Genomic DNA, 11,906 nt, shown 5'->3' with positions numbered 1-11,906 from the left:
GTCTTGGAGCCTTATCTCTTCTTTGTATAGAAGAAATAATACCTAAATTAGGGTAGTGTGACTATTAAATGAGATGATGTATATGAAAATGCTTCTGGCATATTTACCCATGTTTACATGGGCAAATAATATTTGAAATAAAGACCCAGGGTAAAGTCTATGATAATGAGAACTTAATGTTGGGCACCATTAGGGTGAGAACTGATCTCTAGCTGAGGTAACGTGCACTGAGCCATACCCCACCCCCCATATATGCCCCAACTGGACCTGCACATTTCATAAGCCAGGTCCGCTTGAGCGTGAGTGGAAGGAGAAAAGACTTGGCATAACGGCCTTCGCTCATCTCTTCCTTTGAGTGCTTTCCTCTCTGAGGTCTCCCACTCGTCCTCCATTGGCAATGACCTTCCACGAGAGTTACTCACAGACGACATGACCTCAATTATCAGTATCTTTGTGACTCAGTTGATGTGTTTCTTGTCCCAAGAGTTGTCGCTGTTTGCATTTGGTTGCTATAGCTCCTATCACATCTATAGGTTCTCTCCCTCTTTTCTTGATTCTTCTTCCTCTCCTACTGCTGTATATTTATGAAAGAAATCGGGTGATTTGTTCTGTAGAGCCTCCCACATTCTGGATTTGCACCTTGTGTGCCTATGTTTCCAATCTTTTCCTCTATCTATTCTTTTTGTAAAGCGGGAACTATACCCAGAGGCTTAATAGATTCAGGTTGGACGTTTGGTTGAGACTATCTTAAGAGATGCTGTGGTGGGCTTTCCACTGCCCTTTCAAGAGGCATGTATTCTGTGGTTCTTTCTCTTTTTGGTCGAATTGAGATAGATCAGTGGGTTGGAGCACGGTCAGCCTGATTTATTCTTATAAAAAATAAATTATTTATTTTTTATTAAAGTTCATCTAAAGCTTTTCACAGTCACTGGTAAGTGCTTGTGAGACTCGTTATTTCAAGAGGCTTTGCTAATATTCCAATTCCATCACTTTTTAGTGTATTGGTTGGAATGCTTTTATGAGTAGAAACAACACTCATCAAGCATTTGATTACCCTCAGACATAACATAAGCAGGAAAGACAATATAAATATTTGCTTGTTACTTCACCAGTTTTCAGAATGATGAAGTGGTTCCCAAGCATTCTTGGTGGCCCATGACACTGTTGTGGTTTCTATTTCCTAGTGTAATAATGAATGTGTAGGTTTTGACATATTTAATATGTTTCAGTGCATTATGGTTAGTCTCTTTTTTAACACTTAAATGATCTCAACTTTGGTAGTAGAACTGCCTACAAGTTGGCTGGTAAATCCATTTAACATGACTACAGTAAACTTGAATAATGCTTTTCAGAAGCTTCTTGCTTAGCTTCTTAAACTCCCAGATTTAGGTAATTATCTTCAAGGGAAAACTATCCATATGCTAAGCTTAGTTCTCTGACTCACTCTTCTCACCAGGATCTTAATCTATCAAGTCTCTAATTTTGATTTTTCATCCCCATGTGATTGCTACAGCCTCTGCTGGTTTCTCTTTTTCTGTGGCGGCCGCTCTTTGGGGAAAGCTCAGGTTTTCTTCTTATACCCAGAATCAGCAACTGTTACCAGGGCGAAAGTAGATGACAACTCTCAGTTCATTTTCCAATGACCTCTTTTCCAGAATCTTGACACTCTTAGCTCTGATTGTTTTGGCAGCTCTGGTGATACGTAAAATAGGTGACCAGTGCAAGTTCGATGCATGAAGCAGGGCACCCGGAGCCAATGCTCTGGGTCAACCTAGAGGGATAGGGTGGGGAGGGAGGTGGGAGGGGGGCTCAGGATGGGGGTGGACTCATGTAGCCCTGTGGCTGATTCACGTTAATGTATGGCAAAAACCATCACAATACTGCAATTATTTTCCTATTAAAATAAATTAACTTTTAAAAAAAGAGTTACTGTGTAGCTGCAAACTACTTATCAACCCGGGCTTCCCAGGTGGCTCAGTGGTAAAGAATCCACCTGCCAATGCAGGAGACACGGGCTTGATCCCTGATCTGGGAAGATCCCACCCGCCGTGGAGCAGCTAAGCTCCTGTGCCACAACTATTTCTGTGCTCTGGAGCCCATGAGCTGCTACTGCTGAGCTCAAGTGCCTAGAACCCGGGCCCTGCAACAAGAGACTACGTGGCCCTGAGAAGCCCATGCACCGCAAAGAAGAGCAGCTGCAACTAGAGGGAAACCTGTGTAGCAAGGAAGATCCAGCACAAAAGACCCAGCACAACCAAATATCCATATAAATAAATAAAATTATAAAGAAAAGCTCTGAGCTCAAAGCTTGATGTATTCACCAACTCAAACGACCTGGTGAGAGAGGATTTCTGCTTTTTTTACCTTCTTTTCTCCTCTCCTGAAATTTCAAAGTGTCATTACCTATTCATAATGGAATGCTCAGAGCAAGTCAAATTTCTAATGAATAATATATTTTAAAAGGGAGCAAAGAGATCATACATTTTCTAGGCAAGATGAATATTCTGAGGAAACACTAAGTTGCTCTAGTGGAAAAGAGAAACATAAGTGTCCTTTTAAAAATTATTTTATATTTGACAACTAAATGTAATGAAGTATCCTGAGATACTTTGAATCTTGAAACAGGAAAAAAAAAAACCCAGCAGGTAAAACTAAGGTAATCTGAATAAAAAATTGATTTTAGTTAACAATAACATATTGATTTCAGTTCATTAGTTTGACAAATGCACCATCCTAATGTGCAGCATCATCGACTCAATGGACATGAAACTCCAGGAGATTTGAAGGACAGGGAAGCCTGGCATGCTGCAGTCCATGGGGTCACAAAGAGTTGGACACAACTGAGCAACTAACAACAATAAGGTAAGATATTAATAAGAGGGAAAACTGGGTACAGTGTTTACGGGAATCTTCTGCAGTGTCTTCACAACTTTTCAGTAGATCTAAAATTATTCTGAAATATTAAGTTTATTTTAAAAAATGATTTCATATAGAAAGAAGGTGTTGAAAAGCAAAGGGAGGTGAGACAATAAAAGGTTACATTTATGACTCAAGTTATAAAACAAAATAGAAATATTAATATTCCATGCAGATTTGCAGAAATGATGTCAGCAAACCATTTTTATCTAGAAATAACAATAGCAGAATAAAGCATTTCAAGTGAAGAAAACAATGTTACAGAGCCCAGCATCACCAAGTTCTTGCTCACGTACAAACAACCCTGAGAAACTTTCTGTGAATGAAGATGTATATAATTCCTAGTTTTTAAAGAGCTATGGGCAGGGAGCCAAAATATATTCTTGGACTCTATTCTCTCAGTATCCTAAAATTAACCTATTGGAATGAACTATTATACTCAGCTGTTTGGAACTGGAAATCTAACTCTAAAAGCAACCATTTTATTTGAGGTTTTTTAAAATGAAGCATTTTTTTTCTACTGTTTTTTTTTTTTAATGTCAAACACACACAAAAGTATATAGAACAGAATAATAACCCCCTATGTGCCCATTACCCAGTTTCATCAGTGGTAGAGACTCACTAAACTTGTTCCAACTCTTCCTCTCCCCTCTCATTTTATCCCTAGAATGATATAAAGATATCTGATATAACTCTCAGATAACAGAGTCATTTGCTTTTTCAATACACTGACATTTTAGGTATTCTTCTATAAACATTCATGAAGCCCTTTAAAAAATTTTTTAATTTTATATTGGAGTATAGTCGATTAACAATGTTTTATTAGTTCCAAGTGTACAGTAAAGTGATTCAGTTATACATATATATGTAAATAATACAACATTGTTAATCAACTATACTTCAATATAAAATACAAAAAATTTTGTAAAGTAAGTTCTCCATAAATGTTTACAAAATAATACCTAAAATATTGGTGTATTGAAAAAGCAAATGACTCTGCTATCTGAGAGTTGCTTTATATTATTGTAGGCTGAAGTCCCATGGAAAGAGGAGCTTTGGACTACAATCTGTGATGTCACAAAGAGCTAGACATGATTGAGTGACTAACACTTTCCTTCTTTTCCAAGTTCTTTTCTTATTTATTGCAGAGTATTGAGCAGAGTTCCCTGTACTATACAGTAGGTCCTTGTTGGTTACTTATTTTGAATACAACATTGTGTACTTGTCAATCCCAAACTCCCAATCTATCCCTTCTCCCAACCTTTCCCCGCTGGTAACTACAAAATTGTTCTCTAAGTCTGAAACCCCTACTTTTGAGGCAACTAATTTAGGAGATGAACATAGAGATGAGTGACAGTCGGATCATGCTGGAAAGGAGGAGCTTAGTTTAATAAGAAAACGAAGACATAAAGGTAATATCCCCAATGGACAATATAAAGAGGTAAATGCTGTGATCAAGACCCAGAAAGCATGCTGTGGGGTCTCAGAGTAGGCGAGGAGACTTCAGCTGGGAGGGTTAAGAGGAAACCTTGTAAGAGACGCTGCATCCCAGTCGGACCACAGATGATGACCAGAGTTTACTCTCAGCAGGGTGACGGGTGAGGGAGACCTGGCCACAGCTCCCGCCTGCGGTGCACTGCCCACCCCCACCCCCGCCACACACACCACTTTCTTCTTCAGATACACTCGCAGGGCAGGGGCATCTCAGAAGGGAGTCATTTGTCCCTAAAAGAAAATGGATCCACCCTGCTGCTGCTAAGTCGCTTCAGTCATGTCTGACTCCGTGTGACCCCAGAGACAGCAGCCCACTAGGCTCCCCGTCCCTGGGATGCTCCAGGCAAGAACACTGGAGTGGGTTGCCATCTCCTTCTCCAATGCATGAGAGTGAAAAGTGAAAGTGAACTCGCTCAGTTGTGTCTGACTCTTAGTGACCCCATGGACTGCAGCCCACCAGGCTCCTCTGTTCATGGGATTTTCCAGGCAAGAGTACTGGAGTGGGGTGCCATTGCCTTCTCCAGGATCCACCCTAGTGGACCAAATATTAGAGGCAACTTCAGCCTGATTTTTGATAAAAGAGAACCCAAAGAAAGTTTTCTCCGACACTGACAGAATGGGGACTCTGAAAGAAATTAAATCATCATTAAAAAATGGAGAGAATTCTAGTTCTTTCACCCCTGAGCTTGAGATACACACCTGCTGTGAGTATTTGAAGATGTTGGCGTGAGACTACATAATTATAGAATTACGTTTGGGCTTGGAGGCAGCAAAAATGTCAAAGAACAAAAGAGCACAGTGACAGAGCAAACCCGAGAATTGAGGAGAGCCGCGGCTGCAGCTTCTCCGTGACATGAGTGTCAAGGGAGAGGAGGCGGTGATTGTCATAATAACTCGGTTTTTCTCAGTGAAAGGGAAGCCGGATTACGTGCGGACCATGTGGATTCTAATTGAACTGGGAGCAAAGGAATTAGCCAGTGATGGTGACAGCAGAGGTGTTCTATTTACTCTTTAGGCTCTTCCCTATAGTTTCCAGCCAACTAGCAATGATGTGAGACACCGTGGCTACTTTAGGCCCATGGTATGTGACCATGACTAGAGATCTCTTCAAGAAAATTAGAGATAGCAAGGGAATATTTCATGCAAAGATGGGCACAATAAAGGACAGAAACGGTATGGACCTAACAGAAGCAGAAGATATTAAGAAGAGGTGGCAAGAATACACAGAAGAACTACACAAATAAGATTTTCATGACCCAGATAATCACGATGGTGTGATCACCAACCTAGAGCCAGACATCCTGGAATGCAAAGTAAAGTGAGCCTTAGAAAGCATCACTATGAACAAAGCTAGTGGAAGTGATGGAATTCCAGGTGAGCTGTTTCAAATCCTAAAAGATGATGATCGGAAAGTGCTGCACTCAATATGTCAACAAATTTGGAAAACTCAGCAGTGGCCACAGGACTAGAAAAAGTCAGTTTTCATTCCAATCCCAAAGAAAAGCAATGCCAAAGAATGCTCACACTACTGCACAATTGCACTCATCACACACGCTAGTGAAGTAATGCTCAAAATTCTCCAAGTAAGGCTTCAGCAATGAATTTCTAGATGTTCAAGCTGGGTTTAGAAAAGGCAGAGGAACCAGAGATCAAATTGCCAACATCCGTTGGATCACCAAAACAGCAAGAGAGTTCCAGAAAAACATCTACTTCTGCTTTACAGCAAACTGTGGAAAATTCCGAAAGAGATGGGAATACCTGACCCACCTCTTGAGAAACCTGTATGCAGGTCAAGAAGCAACAGTTAGAACTGGACATGGAACAACAGACTGGTTCCAAATAGGAAAAGAAGTACGTTAAGGCTGTATATTGTCACCCTGCTTATTTAACTTATATGCAGAGTACAACATGAGAAATGCTGGGCTGGAGGAAGCATAAGGTGGAATCAAGATTGCTGGGAGAAATAACAAACTCAGATATGCAGATGATACCACCCTTATGGCAGAAAGCAAAGAACAAAAGAGCCTCTTGATGAAAGTGAAAGAGGAGAGTGAAAAAGTTGGCTTGAGGCTCAACATTCAGAAAACGAAGACCATGGCCCCATGAAGGTCCCAACACTTCACGGCAAATGGATGGGGAGACAGTGGAAACAGTGTCAGACTTTATTTTGGGGGGCTCCAAAATCACTGTGGATGGTGACCATAGCCACGAAATTAAAAGACGCTTGCTCCTTGGAAGAAAAGTTATGACCAACCTAGACAGCATATTAAAAAGCAGAGACATTGCTTGGCCAACAAAGGTCCATCTAGTCAAGGCTATAGTTTTTCCAGTGGTTATGTATGGATCTGAGAGTTGGACTATAAAGAAAGCTGAGCGCCAAAGAATTGATGCTTTTGAACTGCGGTGTTGGAGAAGACTCTTGAGAGTCCCTTGGACTGCAAGAAGATCCAACCAGTCCATCCTAAAGGAGATCAGTCCTGAATATTCATTGGAAGGACTGATGCTGAAGCTGAAACTCCAGTACTTTGGCCACCTGATGCGAAGAACTGACTCCTTGGAAAAGACCCTGATGTTGGAAAGATTGAAGGTGGGAGGAGAAGGGGACATTAGAGGATGAGATGGTTGAATAGCATTACCGACTCAATGGACATGAGTTTGAGTAAACTCCGGGAGCTGGTGATGGTCAGGGAGGCCTGGCTTGCTGCAGCCCGTGGGGGTGGCAAAGAGTGTGACACGACTGAGCTACTGAACTGAACTGAACTGATGTGACCAGGTGCCCCTTCTTTCAGTCTTCTCTTCTTTGTCGACAGCAACCCTGGGAGCCACATGGTGTGATGGCAGCATCCCAAGATGGAGGAAGTTGGACCACTAAATACTATACGGAGGAGAGCCAGCCAATAGGCTGTGGCCATGACTCAACGGGGGCGTGGCCTTTTTTCCTGCCGTCTTGAGGCTTATTTGCTAGTGCAGTCCAGCGTTGACACCCTCCCTAGAGCCATGCTCACTGTCCCACTGAAGTTAGGTTACATGTGTAGCCAGGCTCACCTTGGAAGCACCTGTAAGGTTTCCTCTATTGAGTCTGTTGGATCCCGGTAACTAGATGAAACCCTAAATGCAGAAACCATATCTCACATGCCCCTCAGAGGACCCCACAGATTACAAAGATTCACAGAATGTGAAAATAAACGGAAGAAAACCTCAGGGAGTGACCTTTTGGAATTCTCACGCTTCATAAGAAGAAAGGCAGAAATCTCAGATGTTTCCGTTGGAAAAATAAAACTGTGGTCTAAAAAGACAACTCTGGGAAGAGTGAATTTCCAAAGTCATCTTATTCATTGTGTTCAATAACAGTGAGGCGATTGTGTAGACGGCGTTCTCATAAGCAAAGCTTCGGTTTAAGTCTCAGATCAGGGGCCAGGACACAAACTCGGACACCATGCTTAGAAATTATACTTCCTTCTCAACTGTTCCCTCAAATATTTTGGTCAACGATACAGTTTCAAAGCAAGTGTGGATGTGAGTGCTAGATATGGTATAGTCTCCGAGGAATGTTTCAAAAACAACGAGATCATTGTAGAATCAAGACGTTGTGGAGATAATCTACAGGTATCATAAACCTTTGTATCTGGGGACTAAAGACAGCTCCCACCAGCAGCACTGCTGTTAGCTTGGTAGGTTTCCATCTTGAGCGCCTACAAAACTCAGCGGACAGAACACAGAGGAAATATAAGCAATAGCCTGAAAATCATGATAGAGAGTAGAATTTCATAATGCTCTGATAGACACAGCAGTTGAGTACTTCAAAAGAGTGAACTTGAATAAACCCATAGTTTCTTATTATAGAAGATAATTATGACTCATATTTATAAAGCATTTTGTAGTAGAAAGCACTTTGTGTTATTTATTTCTTACACTAAATGTCTGGGGAAGGTAATGGTATTAGTTCTCTTTACAATATTATATACAATTCTCTTTACCCAATATTATTATGGGCTTCCCTGGTGGCTCAGATGGCAAAGAATCCCCTGGCAATGCAGGGGACATGGGTTCAATCCCCGGATTGGGAAAATCCCCTGGAGAAGGGAATGGCTACCCAGTCCTATATTCTTGCCTGGAAAATTCCATGGACAGAGGAGCCTGGTGGGTTACAGTCCATGGGGTTACGAAGAGTCAGACACGACTGAACTACTGAGCACATGCTCACACAGACACATATTTGCAAGAAATTAAAAAAAATTTACTGTATTTGATTTACAATGTTGTGTTACTTTCTGGTGTATGGCAAAGTGAATCAGTTATACATATATCCACTCTTTTTTCAGTTCAGTTCACTCGCTCAGTCGTGTCCGACTCTTTGTGACCCCATGGACTGTAGCACACCAGGCTTCCCTGTACATCAACAACTCCTGGAACTTACTCAAACTCATGTCCATTGAGTTGGTGATGCCATCCAATCATCTCATCCTCTGTCATCCCCTTCTCCTCCCGACTTCAGTCTTTCCCAGCATCAGTGTCTTTTCCAAGATTTTTCACATCAGTTCTTCACATGAGGTGGCCAAAGTATTGGAGTTTCAGCTTCAGCATCAGTCTTTCCAATGAATATTCAGGACTGATTTCCTTTAGGATGGACTAGTTGGCTCTCCTTGCAGTCCAAGAGACTCTCAAGAGTCTTCCTCAATACCACAGTTCAAAAGCATCAATTCTTCGGCACTCAGCATTCTTCATAGTCCAACTCTCACTCACATCCATATGTGACTCCTGGAAAAAACATAGGTTTGACTAGACAGACCTTTGTTGGTAATGGCTCTGTTTTTTTAATATGCTGTCTAAGTTGGTCATAGCTTTTTTTCCAAGGAGCAAGCATCTTTTAATTTCATGGCTGCAGTGATTTTGGAGCCCCTCAAAATAATGTCTCTGACTGTTTCCAATGTTTCTCCATCTATTTACCATGAAGTGATGGGATTGGATGCCATAATCTTAATTTTCTGAATGTTGAATTTTAAGCCAACTTTTTCACTCTCCTCTTTCACTTTCATCAAGAGGCTCTTTATAGGCCATTACAGGGTACTGAATAGTGTTCCCTGTGCTATACAGTAGGTCCTTAATAGCTATCTATTTTATATATAGTAGGGTGTATATGTCAATCTCAATCTCCCAATTTATCCTTCCACCTGTTATTATCTGGTAACCATAAATTTGTTTTCTACATCTTCAACTCTATTTCTGTTTTGTAGATAAGTTCATTCGGACCTTATTGTTTAGATTCTACACAATGGGACCTAATTAAACTTAAGAGTTTTAGCACAGCAAAGGAAACCATAAGCAAAATGAAAGGACAACCCTCAGAATGGGAGAAAATATTTGCAAATGAAGCAACCAACAAATGTTTAATCTCTAAAACATATAAACAGCTCATGCAGTTCAATATCAATAAAAAGTGAAGTCGCTCAGCCGTGTCTGACTCTTTTGGGACCCTATAGACTGTAGCCTACCAGGCTCCTCCATCCATGGGATTTTCCAGGCAAGAGTATTGGAGTGGGTTAACCTTTTCCTTCTCCAGAGGATCTTCCTGACCCAGGGATCGAACATTGTAGGCAGACGCTTTACCATCTAAGCCACCAGGGAAGCCTTAATAAAACAAACAGGTCTATCAAAACATGGGTGCTAGATATTATAGCCATTTCTCCAAAGAAGGCATACATACAGGTGGCTAAAATACACGTGAAAAGATGCTCAGTGTCACTAATTATTAGAGAAATGTTAATCAAAGCTACAATGAGATATCACCTCACACCAATCAGACTCAGTCAGTTCAGTTGCTCAGTTGTGTCCAGCTCTTTGTGACCCCATGAACTGCAGGCACGCCAGGCTTCTCTGTCCATCAGCAACTCCTGGAACTTACTCAAACTCATGTCCATTAAGTCGGTGATGCCATCCAACCATCTCATCCTCTGTTGTCCCCTTCTCCTCCCTCCTTCAATCTTTGCAGCATCAGGGTCTTTTCAAATTAGTCAGTTCTTTGCATCAGGTGCCCAAAGTATTGGAGTTTCAGCTTCAGCGTAAGTCCTTCCGATGGATATTCAGGACTGATTTTCCTTAGGATGGACTGGTTGGATTTCCTTGCAGTCCAAGGGACCCTCAAGAGTCTTCTCCAACACCACAGCTCAAAATCATCAATTCTTCAGCTCTCAGCTTTCTTTATAGTTCAGCTCTCACAACCATACATGACAACTGGAAAAACCATAGCTTTGACTAGATGGACCTTTGTTGGCCAAGCGATGTCTCTGTTTTTTAATATGCTGTCTAGGTTGGTCATAACTTTTCTTCCAAGGAGCAAGCGTCTTTTAATTTCATGGCTGCAGTCACCATCTACAGTGATTTTGGAGCCCCCCAAAATAAAGTCAGCCACTGTTTCCACTGTTTCCCCATCTATTTGCCATGAAGTGATGGGACCAGATGCCCTGATCTTAGTTTTCTGAATGTTGAGCCTCAAGTCAACTTTTTCACTCTCCTCTTTCACTTTCATCAAGAGGCTTTTTAGTTCTTCTTTGCTTTCTGCCATAAGTGTGCATTATCTGCATATCTGAGGTTATTGATCTGACTGGCCATCATAAAAAAATTCTTTAAACAATAAGTGTTGGATAGAGTGTGGAGAAAAGGGAACCCTCCCACACTGTTGGAGGGAATGTAAATTGGCACAGCCACTGTGGTTAACAGTATGGAGGTTCCTTAAAAAACTAAAAGTAGAGCTACCATATAATCCAACAATCCCATTTCTGGGCATATATCCAGAAAAAAACCCATAATTTGTAAAGCTTTTTTCAGGTGCTCCCCTATGTCCATAGCAGCACTATTCACAGTAGCCAGGACATGGAAGCAACTTAAATGTCCATCAACAGATGAATGGATAAAGAAGATGTGGTATGTATGTATGATGGTATATTACTTGGTCATAAAAAGAGTGAAATAATGCCATTATTTTGCAACATGGATGGACCAAGAAATTGTCATACTGATTGAAGTAAGTCAGAGAGAGAAAGACAAATATCATATGATATTGCAAGGTATTGTTTAAGGGAATAGAGTATGTATTTCATTTCAAAGAGCAAATTTGCTCCCTATGAGAACCAAGGAACACTTGTAGAGAGAAAAAAAAAAAGAGCCGTGTGTCTGCAGCTCAAGGAGGGTCCTGAAAGCCTGAAGCTATGTGTGCTATTCCTGGCTTCCCCACTGGCCTCCTTCATGACTTTGGCAAAGCTACACAGGGCATGGAATCAAGAGCTTGCCCATACTATAGCAATGGATTATCCTGGCATGAAAGCGGGCATTGCAAATTGGCAAACTACTTCAAAAGAACTGGAAAACAAAAGCAGATGTGAGTCTTGACATATACTCTGGGAGGGAGCTGGGGAAGGCAAGCACACAGAAGGGGAAATACTTGTTTTGACTGAAGGCAGCAAAGGATCCAAATATTGAAGTAGGTGGTTTGCTTAATG

The sequence above is a fragment of the Ovis canadensis genome, chromosome 10 (assembly GCF_042477335.2).
Source record: "Ovis canadensis isolate MfBH-ARS-UI-01 breed Bighorn chromosome 10, ARS-UI_OviCan_v2, whole genome shotgun sequence".
Classification (NCBI taxonomy): domain Eukaryota; kingdom Metazoa; phylum Chordata; class Mammalia; order Artiodactyla; family Bovidae; genus Ovis; species Ovis canadensis.
This window is presented reverse-complemented; position numbering follows the sequence as displayed.